At 41.2% G+C, this 14,712-nt stretch overlaps 1 pseudogene; it reads right to left on the bottom strand.

The window, feature by feature from the left end:
* Positions 1-11,180: 11,180 nt before the first annotated feature.
* LOC118555426 (large ribosomal subunit protein eL31-like) lies at positions 11,181-11,773 on the bottom strand (annotated as a pseudogene).
* Positions 11,774-14,712: the final 2,939 nt, after the last annotated feature.

Raw genomic sequence — 14,712 nt, 5'->3', positions numbered from 1 at the left:
TTGATTCAGAAGTAGGCAGAGGAGGAGAAGAAAGGAACAAAGCACAGACAGAACAAATAAAAAACAAATAGCAAGATCACAGATTTACAAGCAAACCAAGTTAGTAATGACATTAAATATGAATGGACCAGTCACTCCTATTAAAAGACCAAAATTGCCAAATTGGCTTTTAAGAGGACATGGCTATATGCTGTTTACAAAAGATGCATTTTAAATAGAAGAATACAGACAAATTAAAAGTCAATAGATGAGCAGAGCTATGCTGTAAATGCTAACCAAAAGGAAGCCAGTGTGTCTATATTAATGTGAAAGCGACTTTAAAGTAGAAATATTCCTAGAGACAGAAACATTTCATAATAATAAGTGGGTCAACAAGAGGACAATAAAAAAGTTGACTTGTGTGCACCCAGTAACATAGCTTTAAAATATATAAAACAAACACAAAATTACTTGATTCCTAACAAAGACACCATTGCAATTCTGTGGGGGAAAGGATAGTGGGTTTATTTGGCACCAAAAATGATGCCAAGATAATTGTATATTGATGTGAAAAAAATGAACCTTGACCATGTACAAAATGCATATACATACCATATGCAAAAAATAACTTATTATATATTTTATTATATATCATAGTTGTAAATGTGCAGAGAAGACATAAGAGGATATCTTTATGATCTTGGAGTAGGCAAAGACTTTTTACACAGGAGACAAAAACACTGAGCATAAAAAACCCAAATACCAATAGAAGATATTGATACTACAATGAAGGATATATACCCCCCATCCCCCGTTTAAAAAATGGGCAAAACACTTGAACAGCCACCTCACAAGAGGCTGTGCCAATGGCCATTAAGCATATGAAAAGATATGTCAGGGAAATACAAAATACAATGGCAGTTAGTTCCTTCTATGGACCACAAGAATGGGCCAAAATTAAAATAGTAATAGTACCAAGTGTTGACAGAAATGTGGAACTTCTGAAATTCTCACGTGTTTAGTGGGTATGTATGCTGCTACAACCACTATGAAACGTTGCCATTACTTACTAAACTAATATGTCCAGCAAACTCACCTCCAAACATATACTCAAAAGAAACGAGGATATGGACGTACATATATCTCTCGACCCAGAGGCACATACAGGAATGTTCACACCCCAAACCTGGAAACAATCCAAATATCCATTAACAGGAGAATGAATAAATATCTTATGGAATTTTCATCTGATGGAATGTGACACAGAAACGAAGGAACAGACACTATGTTGAGCAAAAGAAGTTAGCAAAAAAGAGTACGTGCTGCATGATTCCATTTATTTACTTTTTATTATTTATTCATTTTAAAAGATTTTATTTATTTATTTGACAGAGGGAGAGAGCACAAGCAGGGGGAGCGGCAGACAGAGGGAGAAGCAGACTCCCTGCTGAGCAGGGAGCCTGATGCGGGACTCGATCCCAGGTGCCCCACGTGATTCCATTTATTTGAAGCTTATAAACAGGCAAATATAATTGTAGGTGATAGAAATTAGAAAAGTGGTTATCTGTCATTGAAGGGTTGAGTGGAAATGGGCATGAGAGAACCTTCCAGAATACTTGAAATATTCAATATCTTTAAGTAATGCTTGCATGGGTGTATACATATACAGAATTTTATCAAGAAGTACACTAAAGATCACGCTGGGTATGCCTTTAGTGTGTGTATAACTTAGTGGGAAGATAACAATTCTGAAAAAGACAAAGAGATTTAAAGGAACCTTACTCTTCAATACTTCAAAGCAGGAGTCAGCTAACATTATCTGTAAAGGGCCAGGTAGCAAATATCTTAGGCTTTCAGGCCATTTTCTCTGTTATAACTATATAAATCTGCTGCTGTGCAAAAGTAGATATAGACAATATACAAATAAATGACCACGGTGTTCTAGTAAACTTGATTTACAAGAAGTAGTTTACCAACTCCTGCTTTAAAACATTAGCAAATATATCACCCCACAGTTAAAATAAGTCACAAAATACAAACCCTTCGTCTGTAATATGAGATTATTGTAGTAAACTCTCTTATAGCCCAAATATAGTGTGACTGGGTTTTTTTAAGATTTAAAAAAAATTTTTTTAAAGTAATCTTTACACCCAACGTGGGGCTCGAACTCACAACCCGGAGATCAAGAGTCACACACTCCACTGACTGAGCCAGCCAGGAGCTCCAGTAGGATAGTTTTTGAAGTACTGAAAGTAAGGTGTTTGTTTGTTTTGGTAAAGATGAAAAGAGGTGCCAAGTAATCATACCAAAATAATTGTAAAATATCTCTCCCACCTATCTCTCTTTCCTATACATTCTCCCGTCCTTCCTGCTGAATCAGGAATGAATTTTCACTCAGCATTAGTTTGACAAATACTTCTGGGACCCTCATTTTACAGTATGTACTGTGTCAGGAGCTAGGATAGAGTGAAAATCAAACTATATATGGTTCCTGGCCCTCAAGGAACTGTCTCATGAGAGTCAGGAACAAGCAAATACACAAAGAAATAAGTAACTATGTAGGTGTTGTAAAGAAAAAGAAATTGGCAAGTTAGAAGGAATAGAAGGGGCATAATTTAAAGATGGAGTTGACCAAGCATTGGATGGGGTCATCCAACGTGAGGCCTAAAGAATGAACAGAATACATCTACATGAATGGTGAGGAGTATGGGGGAGCTAGGAAAAGCACATTGTGCAGAGGCAATAGATGGTGCCAAGGCTGGAGAAAGGAGAGCTTAGTCCATGAAACTAGTATGCCTAGCATGCAATGAGCAAGAAGACAAGTGGCAGAGATGAAAATGAAGTGGTGGGTAGGGTCCAGACCACACAAGGTACTGGGTTATATGAAGGAGTTTAGATTTTATTCAAAATGCAGAGGGAAGTTGTTTTAAGTAAGTGAATGGCATGGCCTGATTAACAATTTTTTTTAAGATTTTTAAAATTTTTAAGTAATCTCTACCCCCAACATGGGGCTAGAACTTACATCCCTGAGATCAAGAGGCACATGCTCCACCAACTGAGCCAGCCAGGTGCCCCAACCTCATTAACATTTTAAAAACATCACTCTAGAATGTGGAGAATTCATGGAGAGGGCACTAAGATGGTGCACTGTGGTGACCCAGTCTAGAGATGATGATGATGATGGTTTGGGTAGGAGGAGAGAAGGAGAGAAGTGAATGGTTTGTGATATATTTGGGGGGTAAAATTGATAGAATGTAGTGATGGACTCTTTTGGGGAGATGAGGGAGAAAAAGATTTGGGATTAGGAAAGTACAAAATAATCATTTAGGGAGTGATCAACTGACTTTACTAGAGATACATAATTAGGTTGCCAAGCAGTGTTTAGGTTGGAGACATTGACTTTTCATCTATACCAATCAGTTCAGTTGTGTGTTTTCTCCAGTTTGTGTGAGAACGGATAGATGGTTGGGTTCATCTCGGGTGGGGTTGGTGTGTTTGACAGGGGAGAGAGAAGCATGGCAATTGTTACAGTGTTTGCAAAGGACTTATCATACTGAGAGTGACTGTAAATATCTATGTACATAAAGAAGTAAAGGCAAGTGGGGCTGATGGGCAAAGAGAAAGCCAAGCGGCTGTGGACTGGGAGTCTTAATGAGATGAAAGATGGCGGAAGAGCAGGGTGATGGATTGAATAAGTTGAAAGTAAAATAGTTTTATTAAAGAATGGGATGTCTGATTTCTGATTTTATAAGTTGCTGAGGTAGAGAGTTCACTGAACTAGCAGCTCAGCATTTTGGATGGGTCATCCAATATACATTGATGTTGTCTAGTATGATGAGAGGAGTTAAGGTGGACTGGAAGATTGGAAGTCAGGTGTTGAAATCTCAAGTGAATGAAGAGAAGTGACAGCGGATGACAGTGATGAGGAGGGAAGTGTGATTCAGCTGAATGGTATGAGTCTCAAAGGAAAGAGGATATTTACAAGAGGAAGCAGGTTCAATGCCTGCAAGTAGGCAAACATTGACCCAACTACCAAACCTGAGGTGAGAGTAAGCAGTTTCTGCTTAAGAAGCTGGGGTAGGGGAGGAGATGATGTTCTCAGACAGCCCTTGGGTTTCACTGAGGCAGAGAGGGGGAAAGGGTGTGGAGAGCAGAGGTGAAGGGCACAGGAAAGTTGGTTGAGCACAGAGCAGCATTTCCAAGGGCATAATGAAGTCCAGAGTTGGGTCACATGGGGTATGGGTGAAGTAAGCAGGTTGGGGCTGAGAGTGGACAAGATAAAGGATTTCTGGAGAGGTTTTGCAGCTGGTAAAGGATAGCTGGCAGAGGATTTACTCCTGGATGGTTCTTGGAAGAAGGTGGGCACTTAGCCTAACACTGAAGTGTGAAGTGTTTTTTAGTTGTTTTTTTTTTTTTTTTTTTTTTAAAAACAACAAATTTGGTAACTGTTTGGGGCATTTTCCTCTTAAGGCTCTCTTTTCATTTTAAAGTTGATAATAAAAAGGCACAACAAGTTAATGAGTACTGAATTTCTGCTTGGGATGACAAAAATGTTCAAGAAATGGATGATGGTGATAGTTGCATAACACTGGGAATGTACTTCATGCCACTCAATTATACACTGAAAAAGTAGTTAAACTGGCAAATTTTATAGGATGTATATTTTACCACACACACAAAACCCCATGCAACATTTAGTAAAGGTTGTAAATGAGCAGCCTGTTGGCTAAATCTGCTCTCAGACATGTTTTGCTTGGCCTCAAACTGTTTTGGCCATCGTGTGTGTACAAAAAAATGAAATTATTTTCTAACATTTAGAATCTGGAGATTTTGTATAAAATCCCTTCTAAAACCAGGCTGCCCAGTAACTGGGGACACACATTCCTACTTGGGTACAACCAGTTGTAGCCAAGGAAGGCCTGGTCCCCCTTACACAAAGTCTGCACCCCCACCACGCACACTGTGTTCTCGTCGGCGCTGAGGTCTAAGCTCTCCTGTCCTTCAGCCTGCTGCTTGCCCTGTTGCTTCTCTTCACAAGTCACAGAATGGTCAAATTGTTTTAAAGCTCAGCCTCTACGAAGATGAGCAAATGAAAGGTACACTGAGCAGGGCCTTGTGTTTTTTTTTTAAAGATTTTATTTATTTATTTGAGAGAGAGAGAGAGAGTGAGAGAGAGAGCGCAAGAGGGGGTAGGGTCAGAGGGAGAAGCAGACTCCCTGCTGAGCAGGGAGCCCAATGCGGGGCTCAATCCCAGGACCTCGGATCATGACCTGAGCCGAAGGCAGTCGCTTAACCAACTGAGCCACCCAGGTGCCCAGGGCCTTGTGTTTTAAGAAAAGTGGGAGAAAACACATTTCCTAGTGGAAATGAAGCTGCGTGTTTAATGTGTAAACAGAGTACGTCCCAAGAATACAATCTGGCCAACTCTAGTTATTTTTATTACCTGCCCAACTCCTGAGGGTGGTTGTGTTTGCCTCCCTGATTTATATAAACTGTGTGTTATTTTAAGTTTTAAATAATTTGTGTAAAGCAGACAACCTAACACAATCTGAAGGTCATAGAAAATCTCTAATTGTCATCAAGTCTTTGGCTAATAAAAGTACTACAGCTTTGAGACTTTTGAGAACATCTGTGAGACACTCATTAATTCATGGATTAAACTACTGTTCTCAATGTTTGTTCATGTGAAAACGGTGTTACATTTTCTGGTGTGTGTGTGAAAGAAAGAGAGAGGGAGGGAGAAAGGTGTCACATACATCTCTCTTATTCATCGGCGCATAAATGCATTGTTTGTGCCAAATCAGTCAGTAGAGATTAGAACATTAAATCATTGTGTGTCAACATTGCCGTGAACAAAAAAAGTTCTAGGACACAAAATGGGCACGTACTGTCACCAAAAAAGTGCACTGGGCTTCTTTTCGACAGTAAAAATACAGTAAGCACCAGATATTCTGGCACTATGATTGACTCTAGTCTAAAATACCCTAACACTTCTAAATTTACATACAAGGCAGTTTGACTTTTTTTCTTTTCTTTTCTTTCTTTCTTTCTTTTTTTTTAGTTCTCTTCCTTTTGGATGAACTTAACTTTTGGACATCTTTGCTTGGTAATCACAGTACACTGAATTACCATATCGCTGGATGAGAGTTGAAAACGACACTTAATGAGGATGAGAAATGTCCAGTTTCTGGTTAGAGATGAAGGATTGCGCCAGGACCTGTCAAGCACAGGTTGACATCTCTTAGTGTCCTGGGACATTAAGGAATATACCCCCAAGACCCAGGCTAAGTCATGTATAAGCATGAAGGGTGTATTCGTTGCCTAGAGCTGCTGTAACAAAATACCACAAACAGATTAGACCACAGAAATCTGTTCTCTCTCATGGTTCTGGATGCTGGAAATCTATAATCAACGTGTCAGCAAGGCCATACTCTGTCTGAAGGCTCTAGGAGAGAATCCGTTCTGTGCCTTTCTCTTCGCTTCTGGTGTCGCCAGCAAACCTTGGCATCCCTTGCCTTACAAACACCACTCCAGTCTCTGCCTCCATTGCCACGTCATGTTCTCCCTGTGTGTCTTTATCTATGTCTCTTCTCTCTTTTAAAAAAAAAAAACTTTTTTTTATTATGTTAATCACCATACATCACATCATTAGTTTTTGATGCAGTGTTCCATGATTCATTGTTTGCGTAGAACACCCAGTGCTCCATGCAGAACGTGGTCTCTTCTCTTTTTATAAAGACACCAGTCATATTGGCAAAGGGCCCACCCAAATGACCTCTTCTTGATTTCATTATGTCTGCAAAGACCCTATTTCCCAACAAGGACACACTGACAGGAACCAGGGATTAGGACTTCAGTGTATCTTTTTGGAGGACACAGTTCAACCCATAACAGAGGGACACCAACAGTGGACAGACCATGATCACTGAATTAGACTTTGGCCCAGCCATATCCCATGACCGCCATGGCTGCCTGGCTTTTCTTCCCTCCTGCTGTGTTTCTGAGTCAGCTCCTGCTTTATCTTTCTATTCTGGCAAATTAATCAGTGTCTGTCACCTTTCATCCATTTACACAGGTTCCTCCCTTGTAGCATGCTCTCCCCTTACCTCAAACCCTGGAAATGGAATGCCCTGAGTGGAAGCTGGAACACCATTCCTATGAACGTCTGCTATCAATCATTTCCCTTGTCTTTAATTCTTCCCCTACCCTGCTTAGATTTTCTGTTGTCTTCACTTACATACCTTGCAACTCTCTTGCCCGATCTTCGTTCTCATTCACCCAACTGTTGAAACCCAGTCTTGAGTAAGTCCAACTCTTTAGTCTCGGCCACTGAGCACAGTTTACCTCGCCACCTTGCTCTCAGTTCTCTCCAGAGATGCTTCATTCCACCCACAAGCACCTTAAACTGTGGCATCACCGATTTCCCCTCACTCACACCTTTCTCTTCAATTCTTAATTCACGGAGAAAATACACAGGTACTTTTCTAATTTCATGCCACCAAATTTACAAATTAGCCTTGATGGGGACGCGCCGTGTTCTCTTGTGACAAAGGAAGCTAAGTCTATCCCAGGTCAGGAGCTGCTTCCCACCCCTCCCGCCCCCCTCTCTGGATTCAATCTCTTTATGTCCTCTAAAGATTTCTATGCCTTTCTAGCATTTTTCCTGCATCTTTATCTCCATCTCCTTCATTTGCTCTTTCTCAGCAACATTTTAAGAGTCTCTTCCATTTTCCATTAAAAAACAATCCTTCTTTCACCTGGAAGTCCTCCTTTAACTTGATATTCACCTTTGTTTTTAAAAACTCATTACAATATGCTTTATTTATGTGGTCTTTTACAGGTACTTACCTTCAGTTTTTATTCTCTCTAGGTCTTCCTTATTTCAGGTAAACTTCTTGAGTTATCTGTATTTGTGACCTATACCTACTCACGCACATGCATTCTTAGATCCAGTGGAATCTCTTTACCTACCGTTCTGATCGTTAAAGACTTGCTTGTAGCTGAATCTAAGAACATCTTCTTGTCTTTTATTTCTCTTGCTTTCTCAGTAGCACGTGACACATTTTTTGCTTTCTACTTGTTGGCTTCCAGACACCTAGAACTTCTGGTTTTCCTTATAACTCGCTGATGTGTCTTCTCATTCTTCTCTGCTGGTTTCTCTTCCTCTCACTGCCCTATAAATATGGTGTTTAGTGTCTGCCCTTGGCCATCTTTGTTCCTCACTCCATGCAATTTCCCATGAGATTTCTGCCACACTCATGAATTCATGTGATGACAATTTACGATCTGTAACTTTGGATTAGATTGCTCCCCACAGACTCCTATTCACATAACCAACCGTCTACCGGACAACTTCACTCAGACGTCCTGTGGGCCCTTCAAACGCACCATGTCAAAGATTCAACTCATCCTCTCTACTCCCCAGCACCTCTCTATCTTGTGTTAACCTCTGGGTTTCCCATCTCATTGAACCCTGGCCCCATTTACCCCCACCAGAGACTGGGTGTCATCTGTAGCCCGTATCATTTGGGCCTTACCACTCCAGGTGCTCCTCCTAGTTTCCAGTGGCCTGTATCTGTGTGGGGTTTTTTGTTGTTTTGTTTTGTGTGAGGAAAGCAAACCTTTTAGAAAGCAATAGAAACTGTTCTGCTTTGAGCACAGTAGGCTGGAAATGTTGGGTCAATGACTCATGGGAATTGGTCTATAAATTCCCCAGCTCCCCAACCGCTTGGCTGGGATAACTCTGAGGCATTTGTTTTATATCATTTCTTTTTAAGATTTTATTTATTTCTTTGTCAGAGAGAGGGAGAGCACAAGTAGGGGAGTGGCAGACAGAGGGAGAAGCAGGCTCTCACTGAGCAAGGAGCCCAATGTGGGGCTTGATCCCAGGATCCTGGGATCAGGACCTGAGCCCAAGGCAGACATCTAACTGACTGAGCCACCCAGGCACCCCCGTTTTATATCATTTCCTAGGATTTGTCCATGAATTCATGGTACAGTTGGCTTGATAAAGCATTCTTTCCTGGCTACCTTTCCTTCTCTGTATCACTTCTTCTCTTTCCTACCCATATTCTCTGTTCTCAAATGAACTACTTGCTCTTGAATCCTTGCCTTGAGGTCTGTTTCTGGAGGAAACCAAAGAAAGGTATCATCCCTCTTTCTACTCCTTTCTTTTCTTCTTCCAGTCAATTACCAAATTCTATTAATTTTACTTCACAATAGTCTTGAGAAGCTTACCACTTCTCTCCCGCCCCACTGCCACTAGCCTGGTGCCACCTGCTATCATCTCTAGCCTGGGCCACTGCAATGGCCTCCTACCTGCTCCCTTCAGTATTGTCCCCCTCCAATCCTTCCTCTTCCTTCCAGCAGTGATCTTTCAAATATGCAAATCTGATAAAATCAAGAAGTCAACTTTTCAGGTGTCAACTTAGAATTGAGAAGCTGTCCTCGAGAATTCCAGAGCCCTATTAAAAGGAGCACCCTGTCATTTCCCTGTTAAAGCAATTCTCACTCTGTACAGGAAGTATTTGTGCACTCAGCTGTATTCTTCACCAGACCATATACTCTCTCAGGATCGGAACATTGTATTTGTCTTTCTCTTCTTTTCCTTTCCTTTTCTCTCCCCATCTTTGTTATTGTTGTACTCGTAGATTGTAACTCCATGTTATAGTTAGTCTAGCTAAAGGTTTGTCAGCTTTGTTTATCTTTACAAGAAATCAGCTCTTAATTTTTTTTTTAAGATTTTTTATTTATTTATTTGACAGACAGAGAGAGACAGCAAGAGAGGGAACACAAGCAGGGGGAGTGGGAGAGGGAGAAGCAGGCTTCCCGTGGAGCAGGGAGCCCGATGCGGGGCTCAATCCCATGACCCTGGGATCATGACCTGAGCCAAAGGCAGATGCTTAACGACTGAGCCACCCAGGTGCCCCTTAATTTTGTAGATATTTTCTATGATTTTTCTGGTCTCTATGTCATTCATTTCTGCTCTGATCTTTGTATTTTCTTCTTTCTGCTAACTTTGGGGTTTGTTCTTCTTTTTCTAGTTCCTTAAGGTATAAAGTTAGGTTGTTTATTTGAGATCTTTCTTTTTCTTACTGTAGGTGTTTATTGCTGTAAATTTCCCTTAGAACTGTTTTACTGCATCTCATCAGTTTTGGTAAGTTGTGTTTCCATTTTCATGTATTTCAAGGTATTTTTGATTTCCCTTTTGATTTCTCATTTGACCCAATGTTTCCTTATTGATTTTCTGCCTGGATGATCTGTCCAGTATTGAAAGTGGTGTATTGAATTCCCCTACTAGTATTGTATTGTTTTTTATTTCTCTCTTCAGTTATATTGGTATTTGTTTCATATATTTAGGTGTTCCAGTGTTGGGTACATATATATTTACAGTTGTTATAATTGTTGCTCTTGATGAATTGACCCCTTTAATATTATATAATGACCTACTTTTGTCTTATTACAGTTTTGACTTAGAGTCTATTTTGTCTGATACAAATAGAGCTATTTCTGGTCTCTTTAGGTTTTCATTTGCATGGAATGTTTTTTTCCAACCCTTCACTTCACTTTGAACCTGTGTGTTTCCTTAAAGCAGAAGTGAGTGTCTTGTAGGCAGCAGATAGTTGGGGTCTTTTTTTTTTTTTTTAACCCATTTAGCCACTGTATGTCTTTTGATTGGAGAATTGAATCCGTTTACATTTAATGTAGTTATCAATAAGTAAGGGCTTACTAATGCCATCTTGTTGATTTTTTTCTGGCTGTTTTTGTAGTTCTGTGGAACCTTTCTTTCTTGCTGTCTTTGTGAATTGATGATTTTCCATAGTGGTATGCTTTGATTCCCTTCTGTTTACCTTTATGTATCTATTACAGGTTTTTGCTTTCTGGTTACTATGAGGTTTACATAACATCTTATCATTGTAACAGTCTATTTTTAAGCTGATAGCAACTTAAATTTTTTTTTCAGTTTTATATCTTTTTTTAAAGATTTTATTTATTTATTTGACAGAGAGAGACACAGCGAGAGAGGGAACACAAGCAGGGGGAGTGGGAGAGGGAGAAGCAGGCTTCCCGTTGAGCAGGGAGCCCGATGTGGGGCTCGATCCCAGGACCCCGGGATCATGACCTGAGCTGAAGGCAGACGCTTAACAACTGAGCCACCCAGGCGCCCCTGCAGTTTTATATCTTTATTTGATAGTCAGCGATTAGTTCTCATCCACATTAACTGTCTGTAGATTTTTTTTTTTTAAAGATTTTATTTATTTATTTGACAGAAAGAGACACGGTGAGAGAGGGAACACAAGCATGGGGAGTGGGAGAGGGAGAAGCAGGCTTCCCGTTGAGCAGGGAGCCTGATGTGGGGCTCGATCCCAGGACCCTGGGATCATGACCTGAGCTGAAGGCAGACGCCTAACGACTGAGCCACCCAGGTGCCCCTACTGTCTGTAGATTTTTGAAAATGGTTACAGGTACATAGGTAACCAAAGTATAGAGCTTGTTTGGTGAATCTTCATCCTAGTTACATTTTCTGGACAACGGCACATGGATATGGTATGGACCATTCCTTATTCCTTTGGCCCAGACAGCTTTGTGGAGCCTGGTGTCAGTGTGCACATCTGGAATTCCCATCTCCTTCATGGCAAATTTCTGGATCTCTTTGAGTGCCTGATGGGGCATGCTTCTTGAAACCCACTCCATGGATGTGCTTGTGGATATTGATGGTGTATTCTCTTATCACTACCTCATTGATGGCAGAATGGCTCTTCTTCTTCTTGCCACCCTTCTTTGCAGGAGCCATTCTGCTGGGCTTAAGTTGGAGAGGAAAGATAGAAACTTAAATTTGATTGTGGGGCGCCTGGGTGGCTCAGTCAGATAAGCGTCTGCCTTTGGCTCAGGTCATGATCCTGGGATCCTGGGATCGAGCCCCGAATCAGGCTCCCTGCTCAGCAGGGACCCTGCTTCTCCCTCTCCCTCTGATCCTCCCCCCATTCATGCTGTCTCTCTCTCTCTCAAATAAATAAATAAATACATCTTTAAAAAAATAAAATAAATTTGGTTGCATACAAAAACTCTACTCTTGGGCACCTGGGTGGCTCAGTCGTTAAGCGTCTGCCTTCAGCTCAGGTCATGATCCCGGGGTCCTGGGATCGAGCCCCGCATCGGGCTCCCCGCTCCGCGGGAAGCCTGCTTCTCCCTCTCCCACTCCCCCAGCTTGTGTTCCCTCTCTCGCTCTCTCTCTCTCTGTCAAATAAATAAATTAAAAAAAAAAAACAAAAAACTCTACTCTTTCACTCCCCCTCATTTTTTGGTTTTGATGTCACAATTTACATCTTTTTTATAGTGTGTATCCCATTAACAAATTATTGTAGCTATAAGCTACAACAATTATAAGCTTTAATATTTTTGTGCTTTAACAGACATAAGCTTTGATACTTTTGTCCTTTAACCTTTGTACTGGAATTAAGTGATTGACACACTATCATATTATAATATTAGACTATTCTGAATTTGACTCTATAGTTACCTTTACCAATGTATATTTTAATATATTTTCAGGTTATTAATTAGTGTCCTTTCATTTCAGCTTGAAGACATCCTCTCAGTATTTCTTATAAGGTAGGTCTAGTGGTGATGAACTCCCTTAGCTTGTGTTTGTCTGGGAAGGTCTTTATCTCTCCTTCATATCTGAAGGACAGCTTTTCTGAGTAAAATATTCTTGATTGGCAATTTTGTTTTTCATCTCCTTCTCTCCTGACCTGCAAGGCTTCTGCTGAGAAATCTTCTGACAGCCTTATGGGGGTTTCCTTGTTTATGAGGTTTGTGTGCTTGTCTTTGCTGATTTTAAAATTCTCTTTGATTTTAGATAGTTTTATTATAATCTGTCTTGGAGAAAATCTTTTTTGAGTTGAATCTCACTGGGGACCTATGAGCTTCATAAATTTGGATGTCCAAATTTCTTGCCATTTGGGAACTTCTCAGCCATTATTTCTTTAAATAATTTTTCTGCCCCTTTTCCTCCCTTCTCTTTCTGGTACTCCAGTGATCATAGATTGTTTTTCTCGATGGTGTTCTATGATTCACATAAGCTCTCTTCACTCCTTTTTTTTTTTTTTTTTTTTTAAAGGTTTTATTTATTTGAGAGAGAGCACGAGAGATAAAGAGCATGGGGGGGGGTAGGGGCAGAGGGAGAAGCAGACTCCCCACTGAGCAGGAAGCTCAATGGATGCGGGGCTCCATCCCAGGACCCTGAGATCATGACCTGAGCTGAAGGGAGAAGTTTAACCAACTAAGCCACCCAGGTGCCCCTCTCTTCACTCTTTTTCATTCTTTTTTCCTTGTTCTCCTCTGACTTGATAATTCCAAATAACTTATCTTTCACTTCACAGCTTCTCTCTTTTGCTTGACCAAGTCTGCTGTTCATGCTCTCTGTTGCATTTTTCATTTTATTCATTGTATTCTTCAGCTCCAGACTTTGTTTGTCTCTCTCTCTTGTTTTGATTTCTGTGTCTCTGTTAAATGTTTCATTTTGCTTGCATATTGTTTTCTTGAGTTCATTGAATTGTCTTTCTGTGTTTTCTTGTAGCTCACTGAACTTCCTTAAAACAACTGTTTGAATTCTTTTATTGAGCAAATTGCAGATCTCCACTTCTTTTGGGTTGGTTACTGGAAAATTACTGTGTTCATTGGGTGGTGTCATGTTTCCTTGATTTTTCACGTTCCTTGGTCTTGTGTTGCTATCTTCACATTTGAAGAGGGAATCACCTTCTGCATTCTCTACTGATTGTCAGTGGGAGAGAAATCCTTTCTGCCAGCCCTGCTAAGCATTCTAAGACTCTCTCAGACATTTTCTATGGATACATATGCTCCACACTTCTTGTTCTCTCTTGTTGGGTGGGTGATGATTCTTAAGATCGTGTTCTTTCTCCTGATCCTGCAAAGCCCAGCTGACTGCTGACAGCCTCCCATTTGCCTTCCCCAGGGCAGTGCTGAATGCTGACGTTTTTGTGCTTTTTCCCAATCCTGAAGATTTGGGCTGGCTTTCTGCACATGCTCACTAGCTCTCTGCAAAGACTTGCACTCATTGACCATGGCAGTGTGAACAAGGAGCTGGCCACATGGTGGTGGTGGTTGGAGGGGTGGCTGAGGGTAGGCTGCAGAGTGTTGAGGGTGCCTGTAGGCCAGTTGGGGGGACGCACAGGTGAGGCATCCCCCGTGGTTCATGGTAGGGCTTCTTGACGGGGTCCACATAACAGGATCTGCATCACTTCTGCCCTCCAAGAGCCCTGGTTGCTGTTCTCCCAGCCCCTCCTGACCCTTCAGTCATGTAGCACATCTCAGTATTCTGGATGGGGCAAGAAGGAATGGGGCCTCTTTGGCAGGAGGCCAGGCACACAGGGACATGCCCCCACTTTCCCTGTGAAGAAGTCACTGGCAAACAAGCTCTCTCATTGCTGAGCTCTGCCACTGTGGGGGAGGGTGATGGGTAGAGTGAAACTGTTCTCATCCTCTTCAATGTGTCCAATCTTGGATTTTCCTCCAACAGTGTGTTGGAACTTCTCTGTTGGACTCCTGGACATCCACAAAGCACCCTCATTTCTGGGTGATGGTCAAAACTGGTAGAGTTTTTCTGGTGGGGGAAGACAGTGGAAAACTTTTGTTCCTCCGTTTCACTGTGACTGCTCCCTGCATTTCATGTTTAGTAATGCAGATTGCCACAAATATCTAAACTTTCTGGAA

This window comes from Halichoerus grypus, chromosome 9, assembly GCF_964656455.1.
Source record: "Halichoerus grypus chromosome 9, mHalGry1.hap1.1, whole genome shotgun sequence".
NCBI classification, from domain to species: Eukaryota; Metazoa; Chordata; class Mammalia; order Carnivora; family Phocidae; genus Halichoerus; species Halichoerus grypus.
The sequence above is the reverse complement of the archived record's forward strand: the minus strand, read 5'-3'. Positions and strand labels throughout refer to the sequence as shown.